Source organism: Protopterus annectens, chromosome 1.part0 (genome assembly GCF_019279795.1).
Source record: "Protopterus annectens isolate FY-2018-M chromosome 1.part0, PAN1.0, whole genome shotgun sequence".
Lineage (NCBI taxonomy): Eukaryota > Metazoa > Chordata > Ceratodontiformes > Protopteridae > Protopterus > Protopterus annectens.
The window spans coordinates 291340561-291353456 of NC_056725.1; positions in this window are offsets into that span (position 1 = coordinate 291340561).

Here is a 12896-nt window from a genome sequence, read left to right on the forward strand (position 1 = left end):
GGCAGTCCACACAGCCTATCTGGACCTCACCAAGGCCTTCAACACCATCCCCCACTCTGGAATCATAGATAAACTTACTAAACTGGCCATTAATCCCTACGTCACTCGATGGGTTGGCAACTGGCTTACTGACAGAACCCACACTGTAAAAGTAGCCAACTCCAAATCCAGCTCCAGACAAGTGGCAAGTGAAGTACCTCAGGAATCAGTCCTGGGACTGCTCTTGTTTGGCATCTACTTCTCTGAAGTACAGGCCAACACTAAGGGACTCTGGCTAACAAAGTTAGCAGATGACTGCAAACTGGGAGCCATTATTGAAACCCCAAATGATGTGGATATTCTACAAAAGGGCCTTACAGAAACAGATGCTTGGTGCCAGAGCCATGGGCTCAAGCTCAATACTAAGAAATGTACAGTTATCCCCTTTGGGAAAAAACATGTACCCGTGAATTACCACATAGGTGGCAGTACACTAAACACAGAAAGTGTGATAAGAGACTTAAGGACACAGGTGGACAGTGGTCTCACCTTAGATAACTACATCGCCACAACAGTCAGGAAATCCTTCTATTTGGCACACCTCATTACTAAGGACTTTTCATCCAGAAAAAAGGAGGTCATTGTCCCACTGTACTCATCCCTCATTAGACCCATTATAGAATACAATGCCCCATTTGGTATGTACCTCTCAAGACATCTGCAACAACTGGAAAGGCCGCAGAAATACCTCACTAACAGAATCACAGGCCTAAAGCAGGTGCCCTATGCTGACTGTCTAAAAAAAAACTCCAGCTATACTCTGTCACATATCGTCTAGTCAGGGGCAATCTCTGCTTAACATATAAGGCCATGTCAAACCCAGAGCTGTTGGACATGTTACACTTAAAGAAATCCCAATCCCTCAGAGCCACATGCTCCAGGGATCTAACAAAACGTGCTGGAGGGTAGGTTCCTGACCCAGAGACTCCCAAGACTCTGGAATAGACTGCCCATACATCTCAAGCAGAGCGCCTCTTTGGTCCTCTTCAAAAGGAACCTTGACAATTGGATGGGAGATAGGAAATTCATCCCGGGGATCACATCAGTCGCCCTGCTAGACAGAGGTCCAGGGAAGTAAATAGTGTGTGAAGAATTAGCCAGGGAATTGTTATGGCTAGGCTTGTATAAGCCCTAGGGCCGATAGCCTAGTACCAACCTATGAACCTATGAAATATCACAAGTGTAATAGTTACTGCATTTACTGTGACTTATAAAATTCACTTTCAGACCCAGAACCTAAAAAATACTACCACTATAAAAATAGTTTGCGCTGAAGAGTTTTCCATTTATACTTCTTTCATAACCCCTATGGTTCCACAAATATTAAGATTTTTTTGAAACTTGAGGACATAATTTGATTCTGTCAAAAGGCTTAGGCTCTGCCCATTGGAAGCTACATTGCACATTTCCTGAGCTCCATTAGAGTAAATGAGTTAAAGTTCCATCTTGCTGTACTGTAATTTTAACATCCAAGAAGGTAATGCAAGATGAATAAAAATTGACCATAAAGTGCATACCCCACTTGTTCTCATTTAAGTAGTCCACAAATTCTTGTAAATATACAGTATCAGATCTCCAGACCAATCAGCAGTCATCCAAATATCTGTGCTAAATATCCACAGAGTCCAAAAATATATTATGAGAACAATCATGTATAATTTGTTTCTCTATGTAACCCATAAAAAGGTCAGCATATATTGGTCTGAATGAAGCCCCCCATGGCTGTGCCCTTTAACTGTAAATAGCACTGATCTCCAAAACGGAAGACATTTTTTGTTAATACATACTCTTTTAAACACGATAAAAAGTGTTGAATCCAGGGCTATATAAAGACGCCCGATTCAATCAAAATTCCAGTGCTAAGAGCCCTGCCCAATAAGGAATGTTAGTATATAGGGCCAAAACATCCAAAGCACATAGTAGTCAACCTGGTTCAATTTGCATATTCTCGAAAATATTAAGAAATACTGTAGTGTCTTGTATCCAAAAACGTACATGAACCAATAACGGTTTAAGATGTCTAGTCAAAAAAGCAGAAAGCGTCTCTGTTAATAACCCCTTACTTGAAACAATAAGTCTGCCAGGGGGCTTCTACCAATTGTTATGGATTTTGGGCAGCATATAGAATGTCTGATTGGCTAGATCTGGAACAGTCAAATGATGCATTACCTCCTTGGAAATAATACCCACTTCATACACTGCATGTAAAAAGTCAGCAATATCTTTCTTAAATACCAGTGTGGGATCTAAACACATCTGCTGATAAAATAGATGATCTGACAATTGACTCAGGGCCTCATTAACATACATATCCTAATCACAAATAACCACCACTCCCCCTTTATCTGCTGCATTTATGACTATGTCTTTATTTTTACTCAACTCTTGTAAGGCCTGTCATTGTAATGGTAGCACATTATCCCAGTTTTTCTGCCTATCAAAATTATTAATGAAATGTAAATCTTTCAAAACTTGGTATTGAAAAATAGAAACATTTTTATTAGGGGGAGGCATAAACGAAGAAGGCCTAAATCTAAATTCACCATTATCTAAATTAGCAGAAGATTCTTGATAAAAAAACAATCTAAGATTTAAAGTTCTATAGAAAGAAATAACATATTGTGCAAAAAATGTTTTCAGATACAGAATAGCTGGATATAAACCCCAGTCCTTTATTCAACAATTCACTTTCACCACTGGACAAGGAAACAGAAGAAATATTGCACACATTCTGATCAACAGTTATTTTGATACCAAAGAAGCCACACTGGTGTTTATGTTTACGTCCACTCCTTCTAGTTCTCTTAAAGGGGCCTCCATATTAGTTCTTTTAGTAATGGGGAAACAGAAGTTGTAGGTATCTATGTGTCAGTAGTAGATGAAAACTCAGCAGAAATCTCAGAAGAAAAAGAAGATTTCTTCAAAATCAACCTCTTCCTTTTACATTTAAAATTATCAGATGATGGAACCTTAGTAGCAGCAACCTGCACTGTTTTTTATACTCAAATGGTTTGCCTTGTGACTAGTCCTTAATGTCTCACTGGTATTTTCTGATCATATGAGATTTCATCTCTTTTTACATCATCATTAAATCTTTAGACAACACAGATATCTGCTCTGAATATATTGTTTGTTTTTTAAATGGATTATCCAATTCACATAACTCAATTATGGTAGTAGTCAAACTCGCAATTTTACATTCATAAAATGAAATAAGTATTTTAACAAATGAAATAGAAGCCTTTTGTTGGTCCTCTTGCCATTCCTGTAACAATAAATTGTCCATATCTTTAACATATGGTTGAATATGGACACGGAGGCCTCTTGGTGTAATGCCTGTAGCTAAATAGGCTTTGAATAATCTTAAATGCCAAACATGCATTCTTTTTTCCTTCATGACTATGGATAAACTGTGGAAAATATCCACACATGAAGTTAAATCTGATCCCTCATAAATTAAAATTTTGCCACTAATATGTGTCTGATCAAAAACCTGTAAATCATCCTTATTGGCTGAGAGGCCTACCAAGAGTTGAGTTAAATCCATATGTAATAAACAAACAAGCAAAAAATACCTGCAACAAAAAAAATATTTTTGAAGCACTCACTCCCCTATAGACTTAGTTCACCATAAAATACTCAAAACATTGGGTGTCACATAAATAAATTAACAATTGCATCAGCCCCAGAAAATGGACACTAAAATAGCTCATATGATGTGTTGACAACCTGGCTATAAACAAATGATATAAATATAAACATATACTGTATGAATACAGTACTGAATGAACAGCTAACACTGTGAATCATACAAATGTCACATAACTGCAGTACTAGCCACAGGAGCAATGAATGACAGGAAAAGTAGTCTGCTACACTGATGATATTTGTACATACTGCAGAAACAAGTCTACAGGCAGGAAAATGCCTTGTACTTTGTGGTAGTGATTCTTAGTCAAGTCCTGTGAGTCGCATAAGACATATTGATTCTGCTACAACCCAGTGTGGGGCCATATTGGGCCAAATAGGTCCAATTGGCCTAAGGTTGTCTATTGTGTGTGTGTGTAGAAATATCATTGGTTTTATCTGTGGATACAAAAAATGCTGGGATCTCTTCTGCTAGCAGTACAAAAAGAACAGTTACAAAACACATCAAGAACATAAAGATCTTCAGTGCAATGGGCTGCCAGACCTTGGCTATAAAATAAAAATACAACAAAGTCTCACTGTCTTAGTAGGAGGGCCTCATATAAAAGTGGGAGACTAAAATGTTCCTCATTAAGTAGATTTCCTCCACATATCCTTGGTGAAAAATTGTCATCAGCCACTTAGTCATCCAGGCTGGTTTTAAAGGTCACTAGGGAAGTCCTGTACTTGACATGTAAGGTCAGCTTCTCCAAAAAATGGGGAATAGATTGAGACAGCTTGATAACACAGAGGCAAGCTATACTTAACTACTGGCAACCCAAACTTGGGAATGTCCAAGGGAATAGTATGGAACAGCTAATGGCAAGCTCTCCTGTCCTGGGCAGGGTGAGTAAGGAAAATGGATATATTGGCAACCTACAGTGGAGACCAGGAGCATCACCAAATATCTCAGGCTAAATATAGGGGTATTAAGAATGGGATCCATTCCTACCATGGTACTGGAAACACAAAAGACTTGGAGAAATTAAAGTGGGTAGGAATTATTTCTCAATGTCTTTGAATGAGACACACCCACTTCAAGGGTAATTGACTGATTGTCCCAATTATTATAGCATCCAGATACCATGCTTGCTGCTCCCCATTGGATATTTTGGTCCCTGAGCACCACTGAGGTCAACTTCTAGAGAATTGGGGGTCCACTGGGCAATGGATCATGTCTATACCTAGAATGGAAAAATTGTGGGTTTCAAGGATGGATGAGTGTGGAAGTTGGGAAGAACAGCCTAAAGCCATGTGGGGTTGGGTAGGGGTCAGAGGTGGGAGTATAACAGAGGGAAATGCATTGGGCTCAGTATCTGTCATGCCTTTTGCTGGTGTTGATGTGGTAGTTCAGGTTTAGGTCTCTGGAGCAGGTGTTTGCTTTACCACTGGTTTTGTTTAGGTGAAGGAGTTCAAAGAGTGCTGTGTCATTCATAGCACAGAAGGCTAAGCAATGATCACCCCTAAACTTCTGCCATGGGAACCCACCTAGTCAAAAACTGGCTCTGCTTGTATGTATGCACATAAGGTCAATATTACTTCAGTGGGGGCTGGAGACACTGTAGGAATTCTTTATTTCTTTCCTTACAATCAAGCTTCAGATGCATGTACAAAAGGCTGCTATAGCTTGTTCAAGATGAGTGTACTGCCAAGAAACAAGAAGATGGAATACGTTTCAATGATCATTATTTTCAAACTTTCCTTGCAATCAACCATCAGATTTGTATACAGGCAGCTGCCTTTAGTGGTTATGGTTAAGGAGGCATACTGTTACATACCTCGGATATCAACAAGCTGAAATATGTTACTGTAGCCATTTGTTATTTCATTTTTGTTCCACTGAAATTTCAGAGGATGGTACACAGAAGGTAGAAGTCTTTTTGCCATGTGGGTAAGAGGCATACTGTGTATATGTATGACAGCAACAACTTGAAATAAATGACTGTAGCCATTTGCTATTTCACTTTCAACCCAATTTATGGCACAATAAAAAGACAATCCCTGGTGTCTAGTGTTTCCTACCTCCCAGTATTGCAGGATATGCTCTTTAGTCTAGGGGAGTGTTGAAGTGTGACAGACTCACCCACTCACATGCATTCACATATTCAGACACACACACACACACACACACACACACACACACACACACACACACACACACACACACACACACACACACACACACACACACACACACACACACACACACACACACACACACACACACACACACACACACACACACACACACACACACACTCACATCTGAGGCCACTCATCATTCTGCATATACTCACACATGCAGCCACAGATATGCACACATGCACATACCTTCCACCAATACCTGTCCACTAAACTCTCCAGCACTTAAGTCTAATGTCATCTTACCCATTGCAAGCTTTTATCAATGTTTATTAACATGGCCAGCAAAGGTAATTTATATGGTTGTCACTTTTCATTACTGCTGAAACCGGACCAAAGCCATGCCCCCTCACACCTCCCTAACCATGCCCCTCCCCTCTCCTTTTTACACCCACTTCCCACCCATTTTGTGAAATCATGGCCTCATTGGGAGAAGAGGAACATCCTCTTTTTCAGGACTGTCCTGCAGTCGCATTGCATTAGCAATGCTTTTCTTAAATAAAAGCAGATATATTTACAAAACCGATAGTATGTTTATTTTTTAAAACAGAATATTGGAGTTTGTACTGTGTTTTTCTGACTACTGGACAATTAATTTGATTTCCTGATAGTCTAGAAAAAAATGAATAGAAGGCAACCATAGTTGCTTATGCAGCAGAGCAATTGTCTGAATCACTTAGTTGTGTAAATATCTTACTGCAGGTATTTCTAAGGGAGCACATGGCTAATTAGCCTAGGCTGATCCTCTAGAATGCCTCATTAGCATTTGGCATAGGCTGTAGAGATAGACCACCATGTGGTGGTACATCACTGTGGTAGGGCTACCTCTGAAACAGAAGTGATTACAGTGAGGGGTGCACCAGGCTTATACCTCACATCAACCGTTTTGATTCAAGCCCATATGTCTTGCATAAAAGTTGCACACAATGGTGTTATTCAAGTAAATATCACTTGTACGAATGCTACTTTCATGGACAAGATTTCATTATCTATTAGAAATGATTGTAAATTTGGAATTTTTATGTTCAAGCTTTACATATATATATATATATATATTATATATATATATATATATATATATATATATATATTATATATATATAGAGAGAGATTGATTCAGATGTACATGTGTATCTTTCTTTATTTCTAACCAGTAGATAGATATCAAAAAGGTGACTGCTTCTGAATTATGACTGTTTAATCAGAACAGTTGTACAGACACTAGAAACAATTTAACACAATTTAACATTTTCATGTTCTGTGTCATCACATCCTAAACATAAATCGTGAAATCCTGTTACTTTTAGGACAATTATTCTATATAAAAACTTTTAGTATAGGTTGCTACATTAAGTAAAAACTATTTTAGAAAGTTTTTATTTCAGCATTTTAAACAAAACTACTCTGACTGTTATGCATGATTTTTAATGTTGTCCATATTTAGTGTAATTTTAATTCTTCTTTTACTTTATGCATTCGATGTTGTAATTGCTACACTGAAAGTGAGCCTTTATTTTAATGTGTATCTGGCAGCTGATGCAGAGGGCTAAGGTTTTGAGCTGTAGTTCCTGTGTTACAGGGTTTGATTCCTGCAGCCCTCATTTGCCTACTGTGTGACCATGAGCAAATCATTTAACCAGGTAATGCCTGGGGGCAACTGAAAATTTTAGCTAGGCTCCTTTGTAGTACCCTGGACTGGAGGCTTAGTAACTACTTATGAACCTATTTTTGAGTTTTAAATTAATAACTGAACAGGCAGTTATAAAATATTACAATATTTAAGCTTAGGGGTATAAAAAAAGAAAGGAAGATCAATGCAAATAGCAAAATGAGACACAGGTTAGATTATATCCCTGGAGTATCTGCCCCTCATACTGTAAAATGGAAAGGAACTCTTATGAGACAGGATTTAGAAAAGTGTCTTAAAACACTGGTAAGTTTCAAAAAGTTGCAGCTTGTTAAAATCAATGTTTCAGGAAAAAGGTCAGAAGGAGTCACCAAAGAAAAACACTGCAAGTAATCTCCAAGACTGATGGAAGAGCTCTGAGACAACTGGCCTACATTAAGTGTAGTGAGCAGTAAGGCAGTGCCAATATTTGTGACATTATATGAGAAAGGTGAAGACCTCAAGTGGTAGTTCTATGAGGAAGAATCCTTGCAGGTTAAGGGTAACTGAGGATTGCATTACTGATCTTGATTATTCCTGGGAAGTAGTGAGGCTTATGAAGGTTCATCAGAAAGAAAACGCAAGACATAATTAGCTAGCTAAAGGGAGAGGATAGGGTAAGTCAGACAGAAAGGGAAAACATACTCAAGCAGGGCTGAGGAAGAGGACATATGAATCAAGGGTACACAGGGCCCATAGAAGCTGTTGTCAAGTGAAGAAGAGTAAAGCTTGTGAGAGGCATCCATGCGGCCCCTATAAGGAGGGATGTTGCACAAGTGTCTAAAAGGTATCTTCCAGTGGCTTGAACAGGTACTGCATTGGACAAATGAAACTGAAACATAATTTAGAAAACAACATGGGCAAGCGTACTCACAGCAGGTAACTCCACTGACACGTTTGCCTAGTATACTCAGTGAGGCAACAAAAGGCAGTGCATCTAGTGGGGGAGAAAATTAAATATGGCAGCCTGTCTGCTGTCATTAACGTCTTCATTAGTCATACTTAACAAAGTCATACAAGTAATAGTTTTCAAGGAAGTACATTCATGTAGTCTCCTCATCTAAGACACCTAAAGTAAACAAAGAGCAGAAAGAAAATAAAGCAGCGTACAAACATCTGGGCCAGAATTGGTAGGAGGCAAAGAGAAACTGGGAGACTCAGGGGCAGAGTTCAGCATCTATGCTGACATTTTGACTAAAGGAAACCTATCCGCAGCAGTGGTCATTTGGAATTACTTTGGCAGAATAATGATTCCAGTATGACAAATAGTTTAGAAGCAGCCACCAACTCTAGTGTCTCAGGTGACCCAAACTCAATAAGCAGCTCAGTCACTTTGTCCATCCTAGGAACAAATGGGGAGGAGCTAGCGAAGCACTGACGCATACCCTTGGAGGAAAGGAGGAGATGCAAATGCATGGCCTGAGTGAATGTTTGACACTCTTCAACTTACTGCTTGCTGCTAACGGTCATCATAAGTACACAGGACCATGGGCACATATAAGCATTGTGGGCCTCTGCAATGACAAGGACTGCTTGTCCTTCTGGCCATCATAATTGCCTGCTTATCGTGTATGTTAGTTAGGGCACAAAGAACCTTTATGGTTTCCTGTTTGATGGTCTTGCCCAATGGTTGTTGCTCATATACTTCCGGGAAACCTCCACTGCATGAGAATAAATGGACTGTTGTCCAGTAGGAGGAGAATTGATGGTCAGTATGTATGGGTCAAAAATCACATAGAAAAAAAATATTATAAAAATAGGGAGCATAAGTCTTCCAATAAGTGATGGGCAATGATAGAGTCCCCATTGCTATGAACCATTGAACTGGGAGTTGGCAAATGACATACATGGTATGGTGTCCCTATAGAATCAGCAGCTGGTTCGTTCAGGAAGTGCAGTCATGAACAATAACAGGTGCAGAAAGAGCTGCACACAGTTTTGTTTTGAACATGAGACACTGCCATTTCATTGGCTGATAAATTAAATTGCCAAACTTGTTCCTACTGGTCTTTAAGAAACTTGACAGCTGTAACCTCATATTGATCTCATATATAAGTGTCTTGATTATTGTTGAAAGAATAACTGTCTGTTTTTGAAAATAAGGGAAATTATATTTTATAGTCTTGGATTGTCTATTGTATTATGTGTCTGTCATGATTTTTTTCTAATATTAATATTTATTTTTACCATTAGGATCCCCAGACTATGTTAGGTCCCCCACCAGTGGATCAGACGCTACCTTATGGGTCAGGCAGAGGTCACCTCTAAGTAACTTAGAAGCAGCATAATACAATCACATTTCCTGAAGCCTTTCAGAATAGTTCAAGTTTTGCCATGCTTGTATTTTTCTTGCAAAGGATTGTATGTTTTCAAGTTCTTTCAGCCATCCTTTTCAAACTCTTCATTGTGAAGCATTATATTTAATAATGTGTTACATCAGTCGGGTATAAAATGCCCAAATGATTTTAGTGGAGCTGCTATAAGCAACAGAATATACTTTTCTGAATTTTGTAGATGCACACTGCTCAAAGATTAAATTGCTGCCTTTCATTTCATGTATAAATGTTTGTTTTATGCCTCTCCATACCATTTACATCATGTGTGAGGAACAATTTGAAAAAAAAAAATACGTCATCTGAGGTTTCAGGAGGACTGGATTTGGCAATCCCTACCCCTATCAAGTTGGAAAGCATATTACCATATCTAGAAACCTGCCCAGATGTGGTGATGCTAGCCAAGGATTTAATTTGCTACATTAGAATTCAGTTTTGACAGCTGGTGACTGGTAGGAGGTTAGGAGTTTAAAGTTTGAAAACAGAAAGACCTTTCATTATGATGAAGAAATCAGACAAGGAGACACTACTGGGCAGGGTAGCCACACCTTTCAGCTGGCACCTCACAGAAGGACTGAGTGTGTCATCCATATAAAGGAGCGAGGATTTAGACTAATAAACCCCCTACATTACCCAAACGTATGAGTCTTTCAGTGAACCCTTAAATAAGGAAGATACAGCAGTATCTTATGCGTCATTTGACAAGGCATTGCAGGGTGGAAGGACATGTATTTGAGAAGCACTGCTGACTAAACCAGTCATTGGATGAGCCTTCCACTAGTTACCCATTCATCCAGATGAACGCAAATGGCTGAATGAAAATATGGGGATTGTTTCACAAGATATCTGCATGGTATTAGTTTATGCAATGGCTTGTGTAGCATACGAAACGCTAAGTGCATTCGTCTGTTAGATAACAGCAGAGAAGACAGGAGGGAAGGATAATAAGCTCTTAGGATGCCTTCCTGTTTGTAGGCAACAGTGGGTAAGTGGAGTGCAATAAATTTGGAATTTATCATTTTTGATTAAATTTTTTAGCAAGCATGGCAAAAAGGTTGGTAAGAACAAATCCACGACTGTAGTGAAGCAAACCACCTTTATTAAAAACAGACTAAAATAGACTAAGCGCTTTCACCCATTGAATCTTTGGGCTTCTTCAGAGTCAAAAAACAAGAACCAAAAACACGTTTTTATACTTGTGATTCAAGTAAAACCATTAATCAATTAAAAATAAACCAATGACAACACTTTTAGATCTTACAAAGAAACTCTGTGACTCTGTTTATTTTTCTACTACTGTCTTATTTATTTTTATCTTCAGTTGTGGTATTTGAATAAGTCCTTTCAAGCATTTTTGGTTTGGCAATCTTCTCTGATGGGATAACTTGAGAAGACTTAGATTTTGTAATGTATATATCTATGAAGTCTGATGTGTACATTACCATTAAGCATGTAATTCTGAACACAAGATACAGAACCCAAACTTGGATATGGACACAGGGCACCACTAACCAACTAAATTCAAGATTTTTCTCTAATCTGAGGATTAGTACAGGCCACTTAGCATAAATTTGAAGCCTGCATAAACTAAAGCACTGCTGGTGGTTCCCTGCTGGGTGAGGAAACCTATATTTTTGTCTGTAACTGATAGAGCTGCTTTCTGATACCTGCTCCATTTTGTTTTCTGTTTTAAGAAATTTGTTTGGCCTGGTGTTTTTTTTCTGTGTGAGAGCTTGACACTTAAATTATCCAAACTGCACATTTCACGTGATTTTTTTCATTGGTTAAATTGCCTCTTGAGTAATACTTAAATACTTTGTTAAATTCTGGGCCTTTGTCTTTGTTTGAAAATATTTGATGGCTGCATAAACTAAAACACTGCTGTTGATTCCTTGCTAGTGAGGAAACTCATATTTTTTGTCTGTGACTGATAGAGCTGCTTTCTGATACCTGATCCATTTTGTTTTCTGTTCTAGGATATCTGCTTGGCCTGTTGTTTTGTTGTATGTGAGAAGCAGACAATGATCTAGACTACACATTTCACATGTTTTTTTCATTGGTTAAATTGTCTCTTGAGTGATACTTAAATAGCCTGTTCTGTTTAGATTGGGGAAACACTTGAGATTTCTGAAAGTAGTTTTGTTGGCTGGAAGGCTTATTAATCAGATTATCTTTTTTAGTGCCTTTATAAATTCTATATAATTGAGTGACTCTTGGCTCATTTATTTCAAAGCAAAGTACTTTTATTGAATAATCACACTTTTATAAGGTGCTGTATCTATATCTTTAAATTTGTTTGTGATAGCATTTGGTACTGTTTAAATTTGTTTGTGGTAGCATTTCACTCTGGCCACTCCATTACTATGCTTTTAAATTAGGAGGACTGGGATTATTCATCTAGTGGCAGTAGGTGTTTACCTGGTCTATCTGAGCTGGGAAAGACACAAAAGGGCTCTGAGTATTTTTTACAGTTCTCTGCACTTGATTTGCACTGTTCTGATACCTAGATAGCACAGACTAGATTCAGACCTGCTGAATCTAGCCTATTATTGATACACTTGAGCACAAAACCAACCATCTTACATTAAGAAGGGCTCCCTGTACCCTTGTGGCAGAAGGGTTTGGGTCCAGCCTTGTCTGAGCTGGGGATTGCTGGAGGGACTGTCCATTGTGTGCTTTCCTATTGGTAGATTAGCTTAAATGTGTTTTAATGTTGCCTGTATTGCCTTGTGTTTGCACATTGCAGCACACTGTGCAACAGGAGTTAGTGATGCCCTATATACATACAAACATCTTGAAACTCATTTTTTCCCTGTCTGTCAGTGGAACCCTCCCAAGCTTCCCTACTGCACTAAGGGCACACTGAACAGTGTTGCCACACTTGTCATCCATAGCCTTCAATAGAAAAAGCACCTTTGTTAGTCCAAGCACAAAAACTGGCCAAACTAGCCCACTCCCTTCCCTAATAGTACATACTGTCAAAACCTGCTATAATGGATGGGCAGTTTCCCATTATTTTACCAGCCATC